Genomic DNA, 22,155 nt, shown 5'->3' with positions numbered 1-22,155 from the left:
AAAGAGGGGTGGGAAGACAGAGGTGGCATATTAAGAGTTTCAGAGAAATGGCTGGAGGATGTTGTAGTAGTGGAGCCACTGCCCCTTCTAGCTCTTCCTCTGCTTGAACCTGTGAGGTGTTTGTCCAGATAGGACTGGTCACCTTCAGGGCTTCCACCCAGGTCCTGGTTTAGTGCTACGGAGATTGCAGCTTGCAAGTTGCTTCCAGTGACAGTGAGGTGTGGGAGTGCCTGCGTTGTAAGCAGTGCCTCCTGGTAGTGTCCCTCAGGCAGCAGGCAAGAATGCTACAGGAGGATGTGGTAAGACTCTGAAGCGTCCTCTGCTATAAGGACGTCATCAATTCAATGCTGAAGGAGACCTCTAGGACTTCAGGGGCAATGCTAGAGAAGGAAAAGGATCTGGGCTCCCAGAACAATGGAAGCTGGAAGCTTGTGACCTCTGGCAGCAAGCAGAAGTCTTCATCTCCACCTGCAGCAATTTTCCTGGAAAACAGATATGGGGCTCTGGCAGCACAGGAGAAAGAGCACATGGTGGAAGAAGCAAGGACAGGCTTCCCCAAGGTCGTGAGAATCAAGACCACTGCCAATGAGTGGGTGATGGTAGTTGGACGCTTCCTTCTGCCCAGCTCCCTCAGACTCTCCTCCAAAGTCATATACCCCAACCCCCTAACCATTTTTTGTTGCCCTCTGTTGGACTATCTCCACTTATTCCACATTCTTTCTGTAGTGGTGTGGGACCCAAAACTGGACACAATACTCCAGATGTGGCCTCACCAGTGCCAAATAGAGGGGAAGAATAATTTCCTTCAATCTGCTGGCAATGCTTCTACTAATCCAGCCCAGTATGCCATTAGCCTTCTTTGCTAGAAAGGCTCATATTCAGCTTATTGTCCACTGTAACCCCCAGGTCCTTTTCTACAGAGCTACTGCGTAGCCATTTGGTCAACAGCCTGTACCAGTGCATGAGATTGTTCCGTTCTAACTGCAGGACTTTGCACTTGTTCCTATTGAACCTCACGAGATTACTTTTGGCCCAATCCTCCAATTTGTCTAGATCTCAGAATCCTAGCCCTACTTTTCAGCATATCTACTCCTTCCCCAGCTTGGTGTCATTTGCAAATTTGCTGAGGGTGCACTGTATGCCATCTTCCAGGTCATTGACGAAGACATTAAACAAAACCAACCCTAGGACCGACCCTTGAGGCACTCCACTTGATACCGGCTGCCAACTAGACATCAAGCCATTGATTACTGCTCTCTGAGCCTGATGCTCCAGCCAGTTTTCTCTCCACCTTACAGTCCATTCATTTAGCCCATATTTCCTTAGTTTGCCTGCAAGAATGTTGTGGGAGACCATATCAAAAGCCTTCCTAAAATCAAGGTACACCACATCTGCCAGTCTCCCTGCATCCACAGAGCTAGTCACCTTGTCATAGAAGGAAATCAGGTTGATCAAACATGATTTGACCTTGGTGAATCCATGCTGACTGTTCCTAATCACCTTCTTCTCCAACTGCTTACTAATGGAATCCTTGAGGATCTGCTCCATAATTTTTCCAAGGGCTGAGGTGAGGCTGACTGGTCTGTAGTTGCCTGGATCCTCTTTTTTTCCTTTCTTAAATATGGGCACTATGTTTTCATTTTTCCAATCATACAGGCAGGACCTCTCCTGATCTCTTTTTGTTACCCTTCATGTCCCTTGCTAGCTCCAGCTCTAATTGCACATTGGCCTTCCTGACTTCATCCCTGCATGCCTGAACAATGCTCTGATATTCCTCCCTATTTATTTGTCCAAGTATACATTTCTTATAAAGCTTCCTTTTTGTGACTTAGTTTACTGAAGAGTTCCCAGCTAAGCCATTCTGGTCTTCTGCCATACTTGCTAGTGTTCCTATGCATTGGGATGGTTTGTTCCTGCACTCTCAGTAAGACTTCTTTAAAGTACATGCAGCTCTCCTGGACTCCTCTCCCTCTCAGACTGGCTGCCCAGGGGGTCCTGCCCATGAGGTCCCTGACTGAATTGAAGTCTGAATTGTTGATGTCCAGAGTACTTACTCTGTTGCTTTCCACCCTTCCTTTCCGCAAGATCCTGAACTTAGTCATCTCATGGTCACTGCTGCCCAAGTTGCCATCTACTAGTACATTCCTCACCAATTCTTTCCTGTTTGTGAGCAGCAGGTCAAGAAGAGCACAGCCCCTACTTGACCACTCCAAACTTTCTGGATTTTCTGTGTGCTGCTCTATTGCCCTTCCAGCAGATTAAAGGGTGACTGAAGTTCCCCATGAGAACCAGGGCTTGTGGTCAGGAAACTTCTACTAGCTGTTTGAAGAAAATCTCATCAACCACTTCCTCCTGGTCTGGGGGTCTATAGCAGATCCCCACCATGACCTCACCCTTGTTGCTGTCTCATTTGACCCTAACCCAGAGACTTTCAACAGACCTGTTTCCAGTTTCATACTGGAGCTGTGAGCAATCATATGGCTTTTACATAAATTATAACTCCTGGACTTCTCTCCCCGTCAAAGTGGATTCCTAGGGGATCTTGCCCATGAGTTCCCTGAAAAAGTTGAAGTCTGCTATTCTGAAGTCCAGGGTCCTTACTCTGCTGCTCTCCTTCCTTCCTTTCCTCAGGATCCTGAACCCAATCATCTCATGGTCACAGCTTCCCAAGTTGCCATCCACTACAACATTCCCCACCAATTCTTCCATCTTTGTGAGCACCAGGTCAAGAAGAGCACAAACCCTAGTTGGATTTTCAAACAGTTGCAGCTAGGAGTTGTCCCCAAAGCTCTCCAAAACTTCCTGGATTGCCTGCGCACTGCTGTATTTCCCTCCCACCAGATGTCAGGGTGATTGAAGTCACCCATGAGAACCAGGGCCTGTGATCAGGAAACTTCTGCTAGCTGTTAGATTCTTTATTTGAGGGCATGGAGCCATGATGTGAGCTCCTCTTCCCTCTGCTTGAAGACTTCAGTGGATATTCCATCTGCTCCAGGTGCCTTGTCATTTTTCATCTGCTTGGTGGCTTTCCTCACCTCGTCAAGGGTTGGAGGGATTCCAAGATTGTTTCTGACTGGGTGTTGTAGGATAGAGCTGAAGACACTCTGATCAACAACAAAGCAGATTCAGTGTCTCATTGATATCCATGATATGCGTGGGTTTTTTCAGTACCACCAAAGCCATCTATTGTTCAAGCACTTGGAGACCATCCCACTCAGGAACCAACCCCCTTGAGAGCTAAGAATGGAAGAGACTTGATCAAGGAAAAGGGAGCTATCAATACCAATTGGAAGGAGTATTTAAAAGACCTTTTCAATAGACTAGGCAGTAACGGAATTAAGAAATTAATTGCATACTTACCACCAATTATGGTTTTTATTAAAGTGTATCAGAGTGTGGATCAGCATTAATGGCAGTCTAAAGACCTTTGCAGTGGTCTAAAGACCTTTGTCCTTAGCCATCTATTCCTACAAAGTGCAGTTTGCAGTATCTTTAGGCATACGGGTGAAATTGAGCAGTTTTCACAGCCCCTGGATAACTTTGTATAATTTCCTACAGCTGTTCAGTTAGCACACCTCTGTCCAATTCATACCAGCACTTCCATTTCAGCTTATCTTTTTCCTTCTACAACCAAAGCAACCTGAAAAAAATTCTACCGTTTTGTTCCAATGGTTTTTGACTTAAAGGAGGAGGCAGAAGGGTGTAATGCTCCATTGTGAACCCAGATTTCAAACAGGAATACCATAAATGCTGCATTGGTCTTCTGCTCCATTTATCATTAACCATGGGAGCTCCCAGAACAAAGAGTGAAGAGCCCAAACTCCATCTAAAGCTGTTTTTTGCGGGGGGTCTTTTCTTTTTCTTTTTTCTTTTCTTTTATTCTTTTCTTTTTTTTTAAGATTTCTTTAAAGCCTGGAATACTTTAGGTTGGAGGACCTCTACTGCTCACTACTATTTACTTAAAGGTGACAATGGCCAAATAAAACAATCAGGTTTCAGGGAAGGTTCTTCCTCCAGATACTGTGGTTATGTGCACTGTAAAAACCCCAAAGAGAGGAATAGAAATCAGATAGCCATAGCATGAAAAAGTAGGTGAAATAGTTCTTCATCTTGAGTAGTGATTACCTCCCACCCCCCACCCCCTTTGAACTTTGTACATAATATAATAGGTGAAATTCTACACAGTGAATTAAGATAAAATAAAACTGGAGTCTTTCCAGGAGAAGATGGATCATCTTGCAGTTAATTGCACTGCCTTAGAGCTGAAGCAATTATAGGTTTAATTTATGGCTGTGCCAAAGAATTTTGTCGTGAAATTTGGCAGCGTGCTTAATCTCTCTGCCTCAGTGCCACATCTGTAAAATGGGGATAATAATACTTTTCTTATCCATGTAGAATTTGAGTTCCTTGTTATATGTACAACAACTATTACTTGATCTTGTCTTTGATCTTGCTTGGAAGGTGCTCCTATGACAAATAATGAAGAAGAAATCAAATTGATAATCCTCCTGTATAAACCAGCACAGATTTTGACCCAAGTCACTAGAACTTGTGCAGGCCAAAGATTTTTTATAACATGCTTAGGCATGACTTGTCTGTTCCTGCTATTCCTTCTCCATACTTCCATCCCACAGCATTTAGTGAGGCGGTGCTGTCTGCCTAATGTTTAAACCTGAGCAGCTGTCCTTGCCATGTGGTCACTTAACTCCTCATGAGAGAAGAGTCATTTCTGTTTCTGTTTAAAAAGCTACAGCCCTGGACCCTTCATTTCCACCTGTCCTGTGGGGATTTCAAGGTAGATTCTACTAGATAACATTGATTTCCTGTAAAGAACCAAACAAAGGCACATTCTTTCCTTACAGGATAAGTAGTGTTTTAAGGCCCCAGAGTGTAAGGAACTACTGACTACTTCCAGTGTGGCATTAAAATATCTCTTGGGAGGTGTTGGAAGGAGCAGATGGAACAGGTGTGTGATGGGAGTATATATTTTACAGTTTCCTCTTGGCTCATTATTTTCAGGAAATGCCAGGTCATGCCCTGTTTTGCTCTTCCCTTCCCCCTTTGCCATTAATTTCCACAGTTCCTATTGCCACTGAAGCCAGACTTTTTGCTTATACAATCTAAAACATATAAATTACAAGTGCCACCCACAATGAGATTTTTGAGTGAAATGACCATTACTGCAACTGTTGCCATCAAGCATTCACAGGCCAGCTGTTAAAACAGAGAAATACAGAGCCATAGTGATGAGCAAAAGCCAACCAACATGAACAGAAGGAGTTAACAAAGTGAGGAGAAGTCAGGTATTCTGCTTAGGCTCAGTCTCAGACCAACTGGCAAGAGGACCAAGAGCCTCTTGCCAGTTTCCTTTGCATTCCTTAGGGGTGCATATTCCATACCAGCAGCAGGCACCACGGAGGGCAGGACTGAGCATGCCTCACCCAACTGAGTCCACTGAAAAGATTCAGAGCCAGAAATTTGCCAGTTAGGCTACACTAGACTTATCCAAGTGCCTTCTCTTAGACTTGATGGAAAACAATGTCTCAAGATTAAGCGGCGAAACAATCGTGATCTAGCTGCACTGGTAAGCTTCTGACTCAGGATTACAGCAGCAGATTGCTATGGGCAGGGCATGCTCAGTTCCATTTTTCCCAAAATGTGCTGCTGACACAATCTAGACAAGCTTGCCTGCCACTAGTAACAGAGAGCTGAACTCCAGAAACTGCACGAAAGTTCCTCCCTGCTGCTCCCAAGTGCTGTGACACGGTACAGGATAGAGGCCTGGGCGAATCCTGGATTTACTTACAGTTGAGGGAACGCAAAAATAACACTGGGATACAGGAGCTGCCTGTTTCTTCAGCTGTTCTTTCAGGATCTTCCTGCTGTTTCATACCAAAAGGCCTTAAAACCCTTTCTCCCATAGCATACAGCAGGGGCATGCAATTATTTCAGCTGGAGGGCTGCTTAATGAGTTTTGGTGAGCGGTTGAGGGCCTCATGGGCAGCCCCACCCCTTGACCATTGCCCCGCCCCCTGGCCACCATATTGGGACTGGAAGTCCTGCCCCCTAACCCCTGACCTTTGTTTTCGGAAATCTCTCCCCTTGCCTCCCAGAAATACTCCTTTGGGAGCGGGGGTTGCCATCTTAGAACCAGAAAAAAAACAAACCAAGAAACAAATCATACACTAGAGTCAAACACCTACTACAACATATTTTAATTTTATTACAAAAATGTTTCTCATGATTTGTGTTTGTGTACTGTATAGCGAAGGAATTGCATAATAAATCAAAAATAAAGGATTACCCTTTTATGTTGTGTGTGTGGGGGCAGTGTTCCCTTTAACCTGCGCACATGCATGGCCGCGCACAAGTAAAAATCTTGCCGCGCACAAACTTTTTAAGGCCGTGCACCCACCCGGAGAGGAGCTGGAGGCGGAGTGCAGCAGAGGCACCAGGGCCAGCGTGGGGCACTTCCCGAAGGTAAGCTCCTCACTCCTCATGCAGGGCAGGCAGCAGCTCCTCCCCAAGGCGAGGCAGGGATGGAGACGGGGACAGAGATGGGGCTGGGGTCTGGTGCTGGCTCCGCCAGCTCCAGGGTACTGCTCCACTCCCCTGCATTACCTCAGGGAGCAGGGAGTGAGGAGGCACATGGCATCAGGGCTGGGGAGCGGAGCAGTTCCCCAGAGCTGGCGAAGCCTTTGGAGCAGTTCGCTGAAGCTGGCAGAGCCCGTACCAGCCCCTAGCCCCAGCTCCAGCCCCCAGCCCTGCCTTGCCTCACCTCAGGGAGGAGTCACTGCCTGCCCCGCATGAGGCTCTACCAGCTCTGGGGAACTGCTCTGCAGGATCTGCCAGCTCCGGGAAACTGCTCCACTCCCCACCCCTGACACCATGTGCCTCCTCGCTCCCTGAGGTGATGCGGGAGAGTGGAGCAGTTCCCCGGAGCCCATGCCAGCCTCCAGCCCTGTCCCTGTCCCCGTCCCTGTCCCCACCATGCCTCACCTTGGGGAGAAGCCACTGCCTGCCCCGCATGAGGAGTGAGGAGCTTACCTTTGGTAAGTGTCCCACGCCAGCCCCCATGCCTCCCTTTCAGTACTATCAATTGACTGTGTCCAGCCCATGGCTGGGCCACAGCACTCCACTGTGCTGCTCTGGGCAGCAGTTAGCATGAAGAAGGGTGGTGGCCAAACTCTGCCCGCTCCCACCCAGACACTTACTTTGGGGCAATTACCAGCGGACTGCGCTGCGCCGAAAGGGGGAGGTGGGACCAAAGTGGCACAGTCACAGACTGAAGTGGCGTTCTCATGGACCGCTTCTTCTTAGAGGGAACATTGTGTGTGGGGGGATGTATGCTAGGGTTTGGGAGGTGTGGTTGTGTGGGGGTGCATAGGGTATGTTGGGGTGTGTGTCTATGTTGGTGAGTGTTGTGGGGTCAGGGTATGGGTGTGTGAGGTTTGTGGGGTGTGGAAACCCCTCACTCACTCCCCCTCATGGTGCACAGCACCAGGTGCCAGCAGCAGCAGCAGGTGGGGAGCATCCAGCACAGGCACTGGCACCTGGAGGTTCACGGCTCTGGCCAGCACTGCACAAAGGGGCCAGGAGCACTGCCTGCCTGGCCTGTCTTTATCGTGGGGGCTCCGCATGGCATACCTGCAGCTCCTGTACTCGCACCGAAGGAAGTCCCACACTGGACTCTATGGAGAAGCAGGGGCCAGGGCTCCCTCCACTCCCAGCAGAGTCCAGAGACCTGTGCAGCAGGGGGTGGGGAAGGCAGCCAGTTCCAGCGTAGGGCTTTCTTCAATGCAAGTATGGGAGCTGCAGGCGCACCATGAGGCACCCCGACAATAGAGGCGGTGGGGCACACTGCACTCTTCACCCCCGCACATAGTGCTAGCCAAAGCCACACCCCACTGCATGCCAGCACCTATGCCAAGCACAAGCACCCTGAGCACCCCTGCCTGCTGCTGCTACCAGTGTTGTCCTGACAAGCAAGACCATCTCTCAGGATCTCAATATCGGGTTGTTAGACATGAGGAAGTGACATGAGCGTACATAGCACACACATAATATTCATATAAAAATTATTGGTCTGCACACACACACACACACACACACACACACACACACATGCACACACGCACTCAGGCAGCTGTGTGTGGGTACTTGGGGGAGCTTGGGGCTCCAGGCTGAGGAGAGGGAGAATCCAGGAGCCAAGCCGGGGACTCGAGCTGGGAGGAGGTGGAGAGCCAAGAGTGGAGAGAAGCTGGGCACTGAGGTGGCAGAGGAGCTGGGGGGGGCAGAGAGCCAGGAGAAGCCGGGAGGCTGAAGCTGGGAGGCAGCAGGGGCTGGAGCCAGGAAGAGACAGAGGTCAGGAGGTGGCAGGGGTCTGAAGTGGCAGAGCCAGGGATTAGAGCCGGGAGAAGCCAGGAAGCAGGAGCCAGGGGCTGAGGCAGCAGAGAGGCCAGGAGGCAGCCAGGGGTTGGAGCCAGGGAGAGGTGGGAGATGGCAGAGAAGGTGGGGGCTGGAGCCAGGAGGAAAGAGAGACCAGGAGGCAGCAGAGAGGAGCCGGGGGCTGAGGAGGTGGAGAGGCTGGAGGCTGAGGTGGCAGAGCTGGGGGTTAGAGCCAGAAGGAGGTGGAGAAGCCGAGGGTTGGAGCCAGGAGGATTCTGGAGGCTGAAGCCGGCAGGCCGCGGGGGGGTGGGCTAGACAAAGGCCAACTTGGGATCCGAAATATCAATTTTATTATACAGTAGAAGGTGTAGTACAATATGCAGACCATGAAATGATTGGTTCCCATGCACACACTCTCATACTCACTCACACAATGGTAGCAGGGAAGAAACGGTTTAGTGGAGAGAAAGGAAGAACAGCATTTAGAAGAGACTGAAGCCAGGGTAAATAGTTTAAATGAGAGCGAAACACAGGATCTAGGAGCAAAGTAAGCACAGAGAGAGGTAGAGTGCTTAGCAGAGGAACACAAACCAGATCCCTTGCTTGGAGGGGAGATGTGGGTAATAGCTACCTATCCCAGGCTGTGAGTTGACCATCGGTGGTCAGTTGAAGTCTTCTCCAGAGAGGTGTTGTCCAGAGGGGGTCTGGGCCTCTGGATGCATAGGTGGCATGGCGTGGTGCTGGTCTGGTTGTAGAGGGCAGCTCTCCAGGTCACACTCTACTATCCCTTTTATAGGGGTAGTCCACCCATGATGGAGAGGACATGCCCAGGCAAGGGCCAGTCCTGGTGTTTGAACATGTCCACTCCTCAGATGAGGTTGTGCAGTTCCAAGTGTCCATATTGTCCTGAGTAGTACAATGGTGGGGTTGCTGGTTTCTGTTCTGTTCTTTGTTTCAGTGTTGCTGGTTTCTGGAGGGTCTTTATCTGTCAAATGTTGAGTCTGTTTCTGGTTCTTGGAGCAGATCTGTGGTTTCAGGGTAAGTCAATGCAGGGTGGTGGTAAAGTCATTAAGCTAAGGGTTTGGTCATTCAGAGGGAGCTATTTTTAGACCTGCTACCATTATGTTTCAGGCACTCTCATTGTTTCTCCCTCATCCAGGGAGCCGATTTACATAGGAGGGGTAGGTATGAATTGCAATGACAATAGGGCATGCCCAGGCAAAGGACTTGTGTGGAGGATTGTAGGACTTGATGGAGTCTTGACAATACAAGATGGAGACTTAGCATTACTCTGGCTAACTTACAAAAACAGGCATGAATCGCCCAATAATAATATAAAATAGTAAAAATCAATACAGAAATAACAGCAGTTGATACAACACAGTAACTAATGTATGGGGACATACAGGGCATTTTACATGAATACAAGAGCTTATCCTATGTCTGTTCGTAACTACTTATAAGGAAAAGAGAGGCAAAGAGAGTGCCAGAAATGGTTGGGGAAGGGAGGGGAATATATTTCTATGTACAAAAAAATAAAAGAAAAAGAAAAACTAGGGGTTTTGCTACACCAGCAGTGGGGGCTGCACACCATGTGGAGGAGTGTGTGGGATGTCATCACATCCCCACCCAGCCCAGCCGAGCTCCATGCTTGCACCATCCGCCTGGGTGCGGGCTCCGCGCTTCCGCCCAGCTGCAACTCCATCCCCCAGCCCCAGCCCCAGCCCCTGCTGCTTCCCTACCTGCTGCCTGGAGCAAGCTGGAGGCTGGGGAAGCCAAGCAGGTTCCCATGCATCTGTAGCAGTAGCAGCAGCAGCCCCACCAGCAGGAGCACCACCTAAAAGCTGCTGCTGATGGGCTGGACCCGTCCACCCACAGGGATGGGAGCGAGGCACAATAGGGTATATTGAGGATGTACATATGCATAGGCACCTAGCTCTCACGCTCGTCGGCAGAAGGGCTGGGCAGGGTATAATTCATTGGTGGGTGCCCATGGGCTGGATGAAAGTGCCTGGCAGGCCGTATTCAACCCACGGGTCATATTTCTGCCTACCTCTGGCTCACAGTCTACAGTTGTCTAGAAGACAGGACCCTGGCCTAGGAAATCTGGGTTCTGTTGGTGGCTCTGATCTACTCTGGAGCAACTTGCCTCATTTTTCTGTTTGTTTCTCCCCACACACTTTTTCTATTTTGTCTGTTTTGCCTGTAAGACTTTCGGAGCAGGGACTGTCTTTTACTTTCGTGTCTGTACAGGCCCTAGCATGATGCAGCCCTGATCTCTGATAGATCTTCTAGACCCTCCTAGAGTATGAACAGTAACAAACAATAAAATATATCTTCTAATTTAAATAAATAAATACAAACTTTTCTGTTGCCACAAAATGGCCCAGACTTTAGCTACAAAGAAGGTGACACATGAAAATACAGGCTGTTATTTCTGGAGTTTCATGTATATACGTACAGAGTAAATTGTTTCTCTTATTTTTCTATTCTGTGTGCCTAGATTATTTTTTATGCTGTCCATGGACCATGGATATTCTTTTCAACTAGCCTTCCTGGTGCTGATTTGGGGCAACAGTTAACCATTTAGGTAACTCAGCTGCAGGTTTGGTAGGTCTCTGAGGCGCAACAGATTTTTATGGTTCAATTACTGAGAAAATCAGGAAAAAGAATATTTTTGGGGTGACCCAACATAAACATTTCTATTTCTGTCACTAAAATGAAAAACTTCATATTGGGTCAAACAAGGCATTTTGTTCAACTAAAAATGAAAGCTTATTTTTGGATACTTAAAGTAGAGTCAATCTAAATTCAGAAATGAAATGCCATGTCAAAATAAAGCCAAAATATTTTATTTTGGAAACAACAAAAGAAAATGTTTTGAATTGTCCATATTTTTTCTCTATTCATTTTTAAGGCTAAAACAAAGAACTGAATTCACTGCCAGTTTGGTTACCTCAAAACTGCAGTTTTTGGTGAAAAAAAATATTTGTTAGAAGAGCATCAGTAAACTCTACCTACATATGCCCATTATTACAATGGATATGGATGTCATATGGTTCATGATGTCTTTGAGACCTAGTTTTCTGGTTACAATAGTAGACCATACCTCTGTTCATCTTTGTCTTTCACAGTCATCCAAACGTGGGCTTCATCTTCTGGAATGATGTTAACCGCTGCATGCTAAAAATGAGAATAAACATTAAAAAAAAATCAAGCTAGGTGCAGAAGCTGGGACAAGTGAGTTATTTTCAGTCTCCAAAAGAAATACCTCCCAGCGGAAGAAATAATCAGTGCTGTACAATTAATGAAATGAAGACTCCTAGTTTGAAAGCTCACCATGCAATATGTCACATAGTTTTAATTATGACATTTATCACAATGCAGCCTTTGAAGAAGGAAAGTCCAGAAAGCAAACAATATATTTTGAAAGCAACTAATCCCATGGTTGTATTAAACAATGCTCCTGGACTATCTAAAAACAGCATGGTTTCAGGAGATGTCAGGTTCGTTAAAAAGCTCTTCCCATTGCTAAACAGCAGGAGCAGTGTACTGTGACATTAGCTAGCAATAGTGGTGAGCAATCATCTCCTTTACACAGCTGTGTGTATGCATGATTAAAAAATAAATAGGGGATCCATTTTCCAACCACTACTGAAGCAAAAAAAAGAAAAAGAAAAAAAGAAAACGAAAAATGCTTCCAAATTTAGGACTATTTCTTCCTTTTGTTTTAGCTGAGGTAATTTTTCTTTTGCTTTTCAAGAATCTTGTTATGTACAAACCCAGGAAAGCGAAAGAAAAAATGATTCCTTTAAATATTGGGAAAGGAGAGGGGAATAATTCTAATAAGAAAAATAATAATTGAAAATGACCAAGGATGGAAAAGATTGTACCTGCCCCTATGCAGGGACATAAGGGCTATGGTAGAATAGGGGACAGGTCAGGCTTACAAATGTGTTTAGCAGAGCTGATCAAATAATTTCAACAGAACAGTTTCCATCCAGAAATGTGGTTTCATTGAAATGGAAATATTTTGCAGGAGCATACTGAATTCAATTAAACTTCAATCTGAAAAGTTGAAATGTTTCACTTCAAATGGTCAAGGTACTCCACCTTCACAAGATCAAAATGGTGTGTTTTGTTTTCTTTTGACATTTATATTTTATTAAAATATTAAATTAATTCTATGTCTGTAGTAGGGTTGCATGTATTCACTATATAACACTGTTCTATCTATTCTGAAACTATCAGGATGAAACAGTTCATCTTGATTTCGATGTTTTCAAATCAAAGTCTCTTTGAAATTCCATTTCACTAGAAATTTCAGCTTCTCATTCCCTTCAGGAAAAACAAATTGTTAGATGTACAAATTCCCCACAGAACAAAAATTCCACCTATTCTACCCACTGTCATCTTGAGATTAACACAGCCTTTTGATGATGAGCTAGGTATTTCACTCACCCTGGTATTTTCCTTAAAGCCCAGTAGATGCCTATTTGAATCCTTCGGTATCTAAATACTTCTGTAAGTCTGACCCTGGAGCCTGTCCCCCTGACAGTCCTTGTGAAAGGGGAAAACCATAATTGCAGTTCTAGAGGTCTCCAGGACACAAACCTATTTCACGTAACGCATTCAAATGGTGATTACTCAGCTATATAACTGCCATTTCCTTAGAGAGGTGCTCTCCCATATTCTAGCCCAGTAGCCCAGTGATTAGGCACTCACCCAGAAAGCAGGAGAAATAGTTTCTAGGTCACACTCTTGACCCAGAAGGCATCTGAATCTGCATCTCTCCAATTTCTCGATTTCTCTAATCACCAGTTTGGAGATTCAGCATTTTCCAGTCCCCGCTCCAGCCCTACTCTTCAAGCTGACCCACTGCACCTTGCATTTACTACTCTGAATAAAATGGATGTAAGGCAATGCAGCAACAGTCCAGGCTAGACAGCAGGGTCCTCTCTCCTTCAGGGCAGCATTCACTGACCCATATACCTTTTAACTTGTGTGCTTCCCATGCTCCATGTATCTCTCCCTCTTGGCTGCCCACGGGATCAGCTACCCCAACCAGGTAGATCCAGAAGTGAGACTCCTTGCCTTTCACACCAGCCAGCAGAACTGAGGAGCCCTTCGGAGAAGCAGGTGCTACTGTGCCTTACAGGATGTAGGAGCAGGTTCCCCCTCCCTTGCACTGTGATGTTCTTGATGGAAGAACATGGTTGTCCATCACCCCAGTACAGCCCCATGCTAGATAATTTAGTCACTCTTTTTAATAGTGTTCCTTAAAATTAAATGTCTTTATTTTGGAGTGCATAGCTTCTACTCAATCCTAATGTGTGTCAGGATGTACACAAAAAAATGAACACTACCAATATTAAAGGCCACTTAATTTGGGGATTCAGAGCCAGATTCGTAAATGTAATTAGCAACCTAATTTTCATTTACATCTATGAGAATTAGTCCTTTAAAAATCTAAGTCGTTATTTAGTAGAGACCAATATAAAATACATGAGTCTCATTGAGTAACTTCAGATGTTAATAAATTATTTAGGAAATTAAATTGCTCTTTGCTAGTACTTTTTCAGAGTTCAACACATGCCCGAGTTGCAACAGAGTCTGTTGATCCTACATTGGTCTCATCAGCCATCTTCAGACCCACAGATAAAGCAATCATGGAAGACAATCATCCTCGACTGTGAGGCATTGCCAACAATATTCAAGTATTAAGCTAATTTTCAACCAGCAGAGCGCAATTAACCTTTTTGAATGTGGCCAAGACTTTAGCTACCAAACTTGACATTGCAAAAATTCTTCTTAATTGTTGCGTCTCCAATTCAACCTTTCTATACGGCCTGCTCCCAGTATTCTGCACAGGCCACTGCTTCTGGCGTTGCCAGATCTTGTGAGGTGCATTGCGGTACTACAGGGCACGTCAGGAGATGGTCCATGGTTTGCAACTCCTGACAGACACATTGATTGCTTGTGTAAAGGTGTCATGATTTCATGAGAAAGTTGCATCTGCTGAGACCCACTCTCAATCTGTTCAGGCTTTGCCATATGTGCCATTTGTAGTTGGAGCCACATGCTAACTTCTCACTGGGGGTAATTTCTCACCAGCTCCATTCAACAGCTTTGTCACCTGCCTTGTCCCATTCTTTTTGTCAGAGGATTTGACTGATTCCGGTGATGTGGTCGATGGTATAGTAGAGGACAAAAAGCTATTTCTTGATGAGAGATGACGATGTGCTGGTTGATGTCCATATAGTGGGTGGTGACCGTCTGACTCCTGTGTCTGCTGGTCAATGTCACCTGCTACTTTCGGCCTGATGTAAGGCATGCTATGCCAGATAGTGCGTATAGGGAGGGAATTGGGTGGGTTTTAAGCAGCCTGTTATAATTCACAAAAATAATAAATAAAGACATGAACTTTTTGATTATCTGTTAAGTAGTCAGAAACTTGGTTCTATTCCTTTCTTAGAGTCCAGATTTTCTCAGATATGTTACATGCCTCAGCTTATAATTCAAAGGTGCAATGTCAACTCTTGTACAACTCCTAGAGCCAGTTTTAAACTTTTTAACTTCAAACTATCACTCAGAGAGCCCTGGTCCTCCATACTTACTAGACAGGACCAGAAGTTTGTAATAAAGGTTGGACAGCCCCCACAGTAGGGCTGCACAGTAGGGCTGTGCAGAGTTTTGGTCGCTGATTCAGTTCAGCAGAGATTCAGCCCAAGTTGGCAGCCAAATCTCCAAATCTGAATCAAATCAGGAGACCCTTTAATCTCTCCAAATCAAATCAGAACCCTCCAAATCGATTCTGAGAGATTCAATGATTTGGACATAGACACAGCTTTGTATGTTTTTCTACATACCGCAAGGTACCAGGCAGCTTGTGAACGCTGAGGTGGTGGGCCGGATGGAGTATCCCACGGGAGCATAGGCGCATCCCCCGCGTGCTTGGCAGTGGACCCAGAAGTAGACCAGAAGCAGATTCTTCAGATTCAGATTTGGCTGAATCAAATCAGAACAGTTATCTGAATCAACAAATCAAATCACTGTCCCCTGAATCGGGCCGAATCCAAATCAAATATGGCCCGCTTTGCACACCTCTACTGCACAGCATCTTTGTCTCTTTCTCCCGCATACACAAACTAGCTTGCCTGGGAACTGATAGCAATGTAGCCCACAACATCATGTGTTCAGCCCAAGCTACAAAATACCTCTAGGACTTAGTAAATGCTTAGGCAGATAGCTGAGATCAGACTCCTGTTCCCATGATTACACTGTTATGGGTTCCCAAGCTAGTTAATTTAAAGCTGTTTGAGCTGCAGCAACCGCTTTGAATTGCACTGTAGAAACACCCTCAGACAGATACGTTTTCAAGAGTGCCACCATCAGCAGTTGAATCACTGCCATTAGTTCTTATAGCTTCATGGTCTTTCTTTGTTGGACTTCTATCTCCAAGTCAGTGACTGCATCTACATGTTCATTAATGCACCATAGTTACTGTGCATTAAGTTTAGTACTTGCATAACCAAGTACTAAATCAATGTGCAGTAAATGGCGCTTTGCGCAGTAGTGCCGGCACACAGCTTTTTTATTGTTACTAACTGCACAGTAACCTAATATTACTGTGCAGAAGCGTATTAGCATGGGTTTTTCCTTGCATGCTACTGTGTCTCATGTAGACACACCCAGTGATATGCTCATGCTGCTTAGTGGATGGCACCTAACAAGCTCACAGGCCGAGGTAAAATGACTAAACATGATGAGTGAGCATTGGTCTAGCTCAGCTCCAGTTGTAGTCAGTGATGCATGTCACTGCTTTTGAAAATTACCTACTTGCTGTCATTAGCACTTTCTATTTTCTTTGATCTCTTCAGTACTTCTCTTGGTATTTCCATGACCTCCCCATTTATACTGATCAAGTGTCTCTATGCAAAAATTAGTTCAGATTAATATGTACTGATTTCAATCATTTCAAGGAAGTGTCTTCATATGCCAGTCCTTTGCATAATTCCCATGAAAAAATGGCTTTAGGTAGGCTATATATCATTTGACTTAAGGTCCAGGATGCTTTTCTTAAATGACATATCTTCCTCTTTTTCTGGTCTCATCTGTGCCAGTGCTAGCTGACATTGCCTTACAGGGCAGCTTTATTTGCCTTTGTCTGCTCCAGTGTAAAACTACCTCCTTTCAATGTTGTCTCGTATTAAATCATCTATTTTTAATTTGACCCACTACAGACAGTTTTCTGTTATTACCTAAAAACCCCTCATTGCAGCTTGCCTCCACCAAGGGGAGTGAGAAAAAAATTAAATCTAAAATATTGAAGACAGGCAGCTTTTTTTTTTTATCTAAGAATCATAAAATCATTCTCAGCAAGAAAGCCAGAGAGAGAGAATTAGATGGATGGCTAAAGTTCAATAAAAACAACTTTGAAACGTAGTGGGACTTTGTTATTACATGGCTATCCTTCTTACTGCCAGCATATTTTGTCTTTATTGTAAAGCACAGTTCAGACTCCAAATATTTCCTATTGACCTGAACTTTGTTGTTCTTCAGGCTAACGCTTCATTATATTCCCAATGCTTTATCCACCACTGGGCTTGTTTTAAAGATATTTTCCCAGAAGTTTAAAGAAAAGAAGCGCTTATTTTGATTTCTAGCAGCAATTCTCGGAGTGTCAGAGATTAACTGTGGGTTGAATTCTGTTTCCATTGAAGTCAACAATAAAAATCCAAGTGATTCATGGGACTAAAACGTCTCTGTATGTACTTTACGCTTTTTTTATATTATCAACCAACATTCTAATCTGTATTATTTATATGTCCTGCCTAGGAAACCTTTTGTGCTCGGCACTGTAGACACACAGAACAAAAGGACAATCTCTGGCATAAAAGTGTGGATTTTACCCTGAGTGGCCAGTGAAGACGCTAAAAGTGGCTAATCCAATTCTATGCAGTATAAGGCCCCAGTCCACCAAAGCCTCTAAAAATGTGCATAGCCCAGCTGGCTTCAGTGCAACTATTCATGTACTTAAAGTTATGCCCCTACTTACATAAATACCAAGGTCAGGTACAATACGGACTGTGGTAGAAACTTTCCATTGAAAAGAAACTGCCTTTGTCTTGATTTCTTCAAACAAATCAATTTTTGATTCTTCCGCCCAAACATGAAAAGCATTTTTGATACTCCTTCCTCATTGTCTGTAACATTTTGCTATCAAATTCTTACCAAAGCCAGCCTATTCTCTGCTCAGACTAGCTTTTTCAGGAACTTTCCATTCTTCTTTTTCTCTTTTTAGATCAAAGTTAAAACACTATTAAAGCTAAAGGGACCCTGTCAGGACTTATTGACCTCAAATGTAACCATTTGAAGTTCCACCTTATAGTTGAAAATGCCCATACTCTACTGACCACAGATCTTTCAAAAACAACTATTCCCAAAATGAATAGTTAAAAAGCAAAATGTAAATGTATATTGGGTGGCAAACACAAATAAGTCTGAAGATCACCCCCTTTGTGCTAACAACGGCCAAGAATTTCAGCTGTCGGTTTCAATTTTTAAGTGCCAAATTTGTGAGTATTAAAGAACCCTGTTTTGCAGAGACTGGGTGTTTTGTATTTTCTGTAAAGCAGGTATCTGCAAGGAGTCTCGGATGTGATACCCCAAAAATAACAGAAGTACTGGTAAAGGTATATGATAACATATCCATTATAACAGTACATGGACAGCTTCACAGTTCTCTTATATTTGTGTCACTAACTCCTAAGCTCCATAGTCAGTCATAGCTGAATCCAAATGCATATTCCCTCAGTTCACTCCATGCCAACTCCCTGACCTTCTACCCAGTCCCTACTCACCCATGTTATTAACCTTCTCACCACTATTCCCTCCCTGTGATTCTCCACGATTTAGGGTTTGCTTTTCTATTTGCAATTGCTCCAGCTATTGGGAGCTCTTTTCTCCCTGCTACCGTGCCAGAATCTGCTTTTCAAATCTCACTTTAAAACCTTGTCCGCTTTAATTTAGGATTGACATAAACCCCCACTCCCACCAATCTCTATTTTCCCATCATTTGTAGCTAGTTTGCAAGAATCCCTTTTCAGCCCCTTTACTGCTTTTAAATTTCAGCTTTCCCTTCCTTCATCTAGTTCTCTGTCTCTGTACATTATTTTCCTTGTCTGGTAACATGAGTACCTTTGTTACCCACTCATTTCTCATTTCTGTCCTATGAGTTTCAGTAGAGCATTTCCACATACTGGGTAGAAGAACGGTGTGATGTATAAAGACATGGTTTTCTACGTGAACAATGTACATTAAGTGCTATTTGCTGCACACATTCTTTTATTTCCATCCTGGGGGAAAAATAATCCATGTAAAAAGAAAATAAATACCAAAGCAGAATAAAATGCAGATTCTTGGATTAAGACAGAAAAACACATTGAACAACAATGAGAGAGCAAAGGGGATTTCAATTCACTATGGTATCTCCCAGTCCAAATCAGGCTCTTTACCCAGCCAGTGCCCCGCTACATGATATAAATTGACCAGTGTGTGCAGTGAATTACTGTTTAGTCATCCATCAGTAGGATTTCAGAGTTGTGTGTGTGTGTGCGCGCGCGCATGCGTGCATACGGCCTCCGGACTGACTGACTGACTGACATGCACAATTAAATGGACGTTCTACAACTAAGACATTTTGTGCCTGATTTTCAGAAGGGCAGAAGCTTAAAGTTATGTGCAAAAATGCTTGAACAATAGCATTCCTACTCTGCATTAACAATTACTGTAATTACAAAGCTAACTGGTCACTTAACCAAGCAATCATTATAAGTGTGTACAGAAGCAGTGTTTTGCACTAGCTATTTAAAAAATCAGGTTTGGGGACACCCTGTGTGACTTTCAATGGTTGCAGATTGATAGTTTTTAAACCAAGCTTTTAATTGAATATTCAAAATAGCACAGCTCAGGATTAGGGAGAGAAACTTGTACAAGCCCAAGCTTTACTCAGTCCTCAGCTACAGCTGAAGGACTGCCTTGTAACTCTTCTCTGGTATGAACTGGTGCTTCATCTGGTATAGCTGGCTATGGGGCAATTTTTCCACTTCACACCAGCACCTTCCCAGCTGCTGGAAGTGCAGGACATGCTCAAAGCATCCTTGTGCCCTGCCAAGACTTGGCTGTCATACTATTCCCTTTGGCAATTTGAATCAATATGCATACATGCATTAGTAGAAGTGTGCTTCATATCTTCCTTCAGTGTGAAAAATGAATATAGCTGAGGAGCTGGGAATTTGCAGGCTTAGGGGAAAAGAGATTGCTGTCTTTCACTTACCTCCCAGGACAGCTGAGCTCTGTGCCCGCTAGTGATGAAGATTACAATTCTGTCTAAAATATGCCATGCCTTCCTAGTTGATGTTTCTATGAACTTAGGTTGTTTCATTAAACAAGAGCTGCTTTTAGAAGCACTGTTACTATTTCTCATATTAAGAATAAGGGAATATGACAGTCAGACTTTCAGTTCAAAATCTAAGTGAAAACATGTGCTTGGAATTTACAACATTCATAGAAGACGTACTGCTATTGGTACAAAAGACAGCTCCATGCTATGGCCCTTCTTGGCACAGTAAAACAATGCGGCTTAAAAATAAACTAGATTTGATGAGGTATTTGGGTAGACACGCGTGTTAAATTGCTTTGACCACTGACAGACATCCTCTAGTAGCCAGGAACCATGATACATACTCAGAAATATATCCCATTAGGGTGTGTCTACATGAGACGCTACCTGAACAGTAGCATAATAACACTACCCAGTAGCCTACTGGGCAAAACCTGTGCTAATGTTACTGTGCAGTAGTATTAGGCTACTGCTCAGTTAGCATCTGTAAAAATCCATGCGCTGGTGGTACAGCTCAGTAGCACCAGTTTCTGCATATTGATTTAGTACTGGATTATGCAAGTACTAAACAATGCACCTTAACTACAGCAAATTAATTAATGTGTAGACACACCCTTACAGTACTGAGCATTTTGTTTATAGTGAAGACAGCTGGTTCATATGATGCAATATGCTCTACTTTGCATTCATCTTTCATATGTACAGACACATGAAAGATGCAGATAGTGTGTCTTATCTTTGCCTTAATGCAGTTTGAGTCAGTGCTACAAGACAAGGCAAGCAACAAACACTTACAAACATAGAGTCCTGGGGGGGGAGAATCAAAAGAACCCTAAAAGAGGAGACAACATTGTTAGTCACCATTGGCTTATAAAGACCCTACTGCTATCTACCTCAGACACTGCAAGCTTGCAGTGTGGGTCCATGATTAACACTTCACAGCATCACTAATCACTGGTCTGCTTTGTTGAGAAAAAAAGCCAGCAGCAGACGCTGGGCTGTATTAACAGGGGCATCTTGCAAATTGAGGGAAGTAATTCCTTCTCCAGGTGAGGCCTCACCTGGAACACTGTGTTCAGTTTTCAGACCCTGCACATCAAGAAAGATGCAAACATATTAGAAAGAGACTAGCAGACAGAGAGAAAAATTATTAGTTGGTTCAGAAACATTGCATATTGCAATATGCATATATAAAGAGGGTGGAGATAGGCTAGTCTCTGAAACCTTAAGGGACAGGACTAGGAGCAATGACCTCAGACTGTAGCACAGGAAATTTAGGTTGGAGATTAGGAAGAACTTTCTGACTATGAGGTTGGCCAAAAATTAGAAAAGGCTGCCTAAAGTAGTAGTGGAATCGCCATCCCTGCACTTCTTCAGTTGCACACACACTTGACTGGGATGGTTTAGACAGGAGGAATCCTGCCTTGGGCAGGGGCTAGACTACAGGACTTCATGGGAAATCCCTTCCAGCCCTCCTTTTCTATGATCCTATGAAAATATTGTGCTGGAACACAATAAATACGCCTTCTATTAGGGCTGTGTGAAACTTCGGTCCCTGATTCAATCCGGCAGAGATTCGGCCCCATTCAGTGGCTGAATCTCTGAGTCCAAATTGAATCAGAGGACCCTTTAATTTCTCTGAATCGAATCAGAACCCTACAAATCAATTCAGAAAGATTCAGAGATTCGGACATAGACACAGCTTGAAATGATTTTTCTACATACCTCAAGGTACCAGGTGGCCTGTGAATGCTGCGATGCTAGGGCCTGGACCTAAGTTCATGAAGCATCCCACAGAAGCATGGGGGGCTCCCCAGTGCATTCGGCAGCAGACCCAGAAGTGGACCAGAAGCACTTCTAGTCCATTTCTGGGTCTGTCGGGAGGGCACTCGGGCCCTCCCTTGTCTCTCCCTAGCTCAGTGACTGGTGCCTCCAGGGTCCCCCTGAGGCCAATCGCTGAGCTGGGGAGGGGGGGAGGGGGGCCAGCATGCTCCTCAGCAGACCTGGAAGTGGACTAGAAGTAGTTCCAGTCCACTTCTTGGTTTGCCAGCAAGCACATGGAGGGCCCCCTGGCACTCCTGTGGGACGCTCCATGTGCCCCAGAATCACAGTGATCACAAGCCATCCTGGTACCTCGAAGTATGTAGAAAACAATTTTAAAGTTGTGTCTATGTCCGAAGTACTGATTCTCCGAATCAGCATCGAATCTTCAGATTCCATTTCAGCCGAATCAAATCAGGAACAGTGATCTGAATCAGTAAATCGAATCACTGTACCTGATTCAGGCTGAATCCGAATCCGAACTGAATAGGGCCCATGCCTACCTTCTAGCCCTAGCTCAATTACTAAATATGGAAGTAGGT

This window comes from Alligator sinensis, unplaced genomic scaffold (assembly GCF_000455745.1).
Source record: "Alligator sinensis unplaced genomic scaffold, ASM45574v1 scaffold602_1, whole genome shotgun sequence".
NCBI lineage: Eukaryota > Metazoa > Chordata > Crocodylia > Alligatoridae > Alligator > Alligator sinensis.
This window is presented reverse-complemented; position numbering follows the sequence as displayed.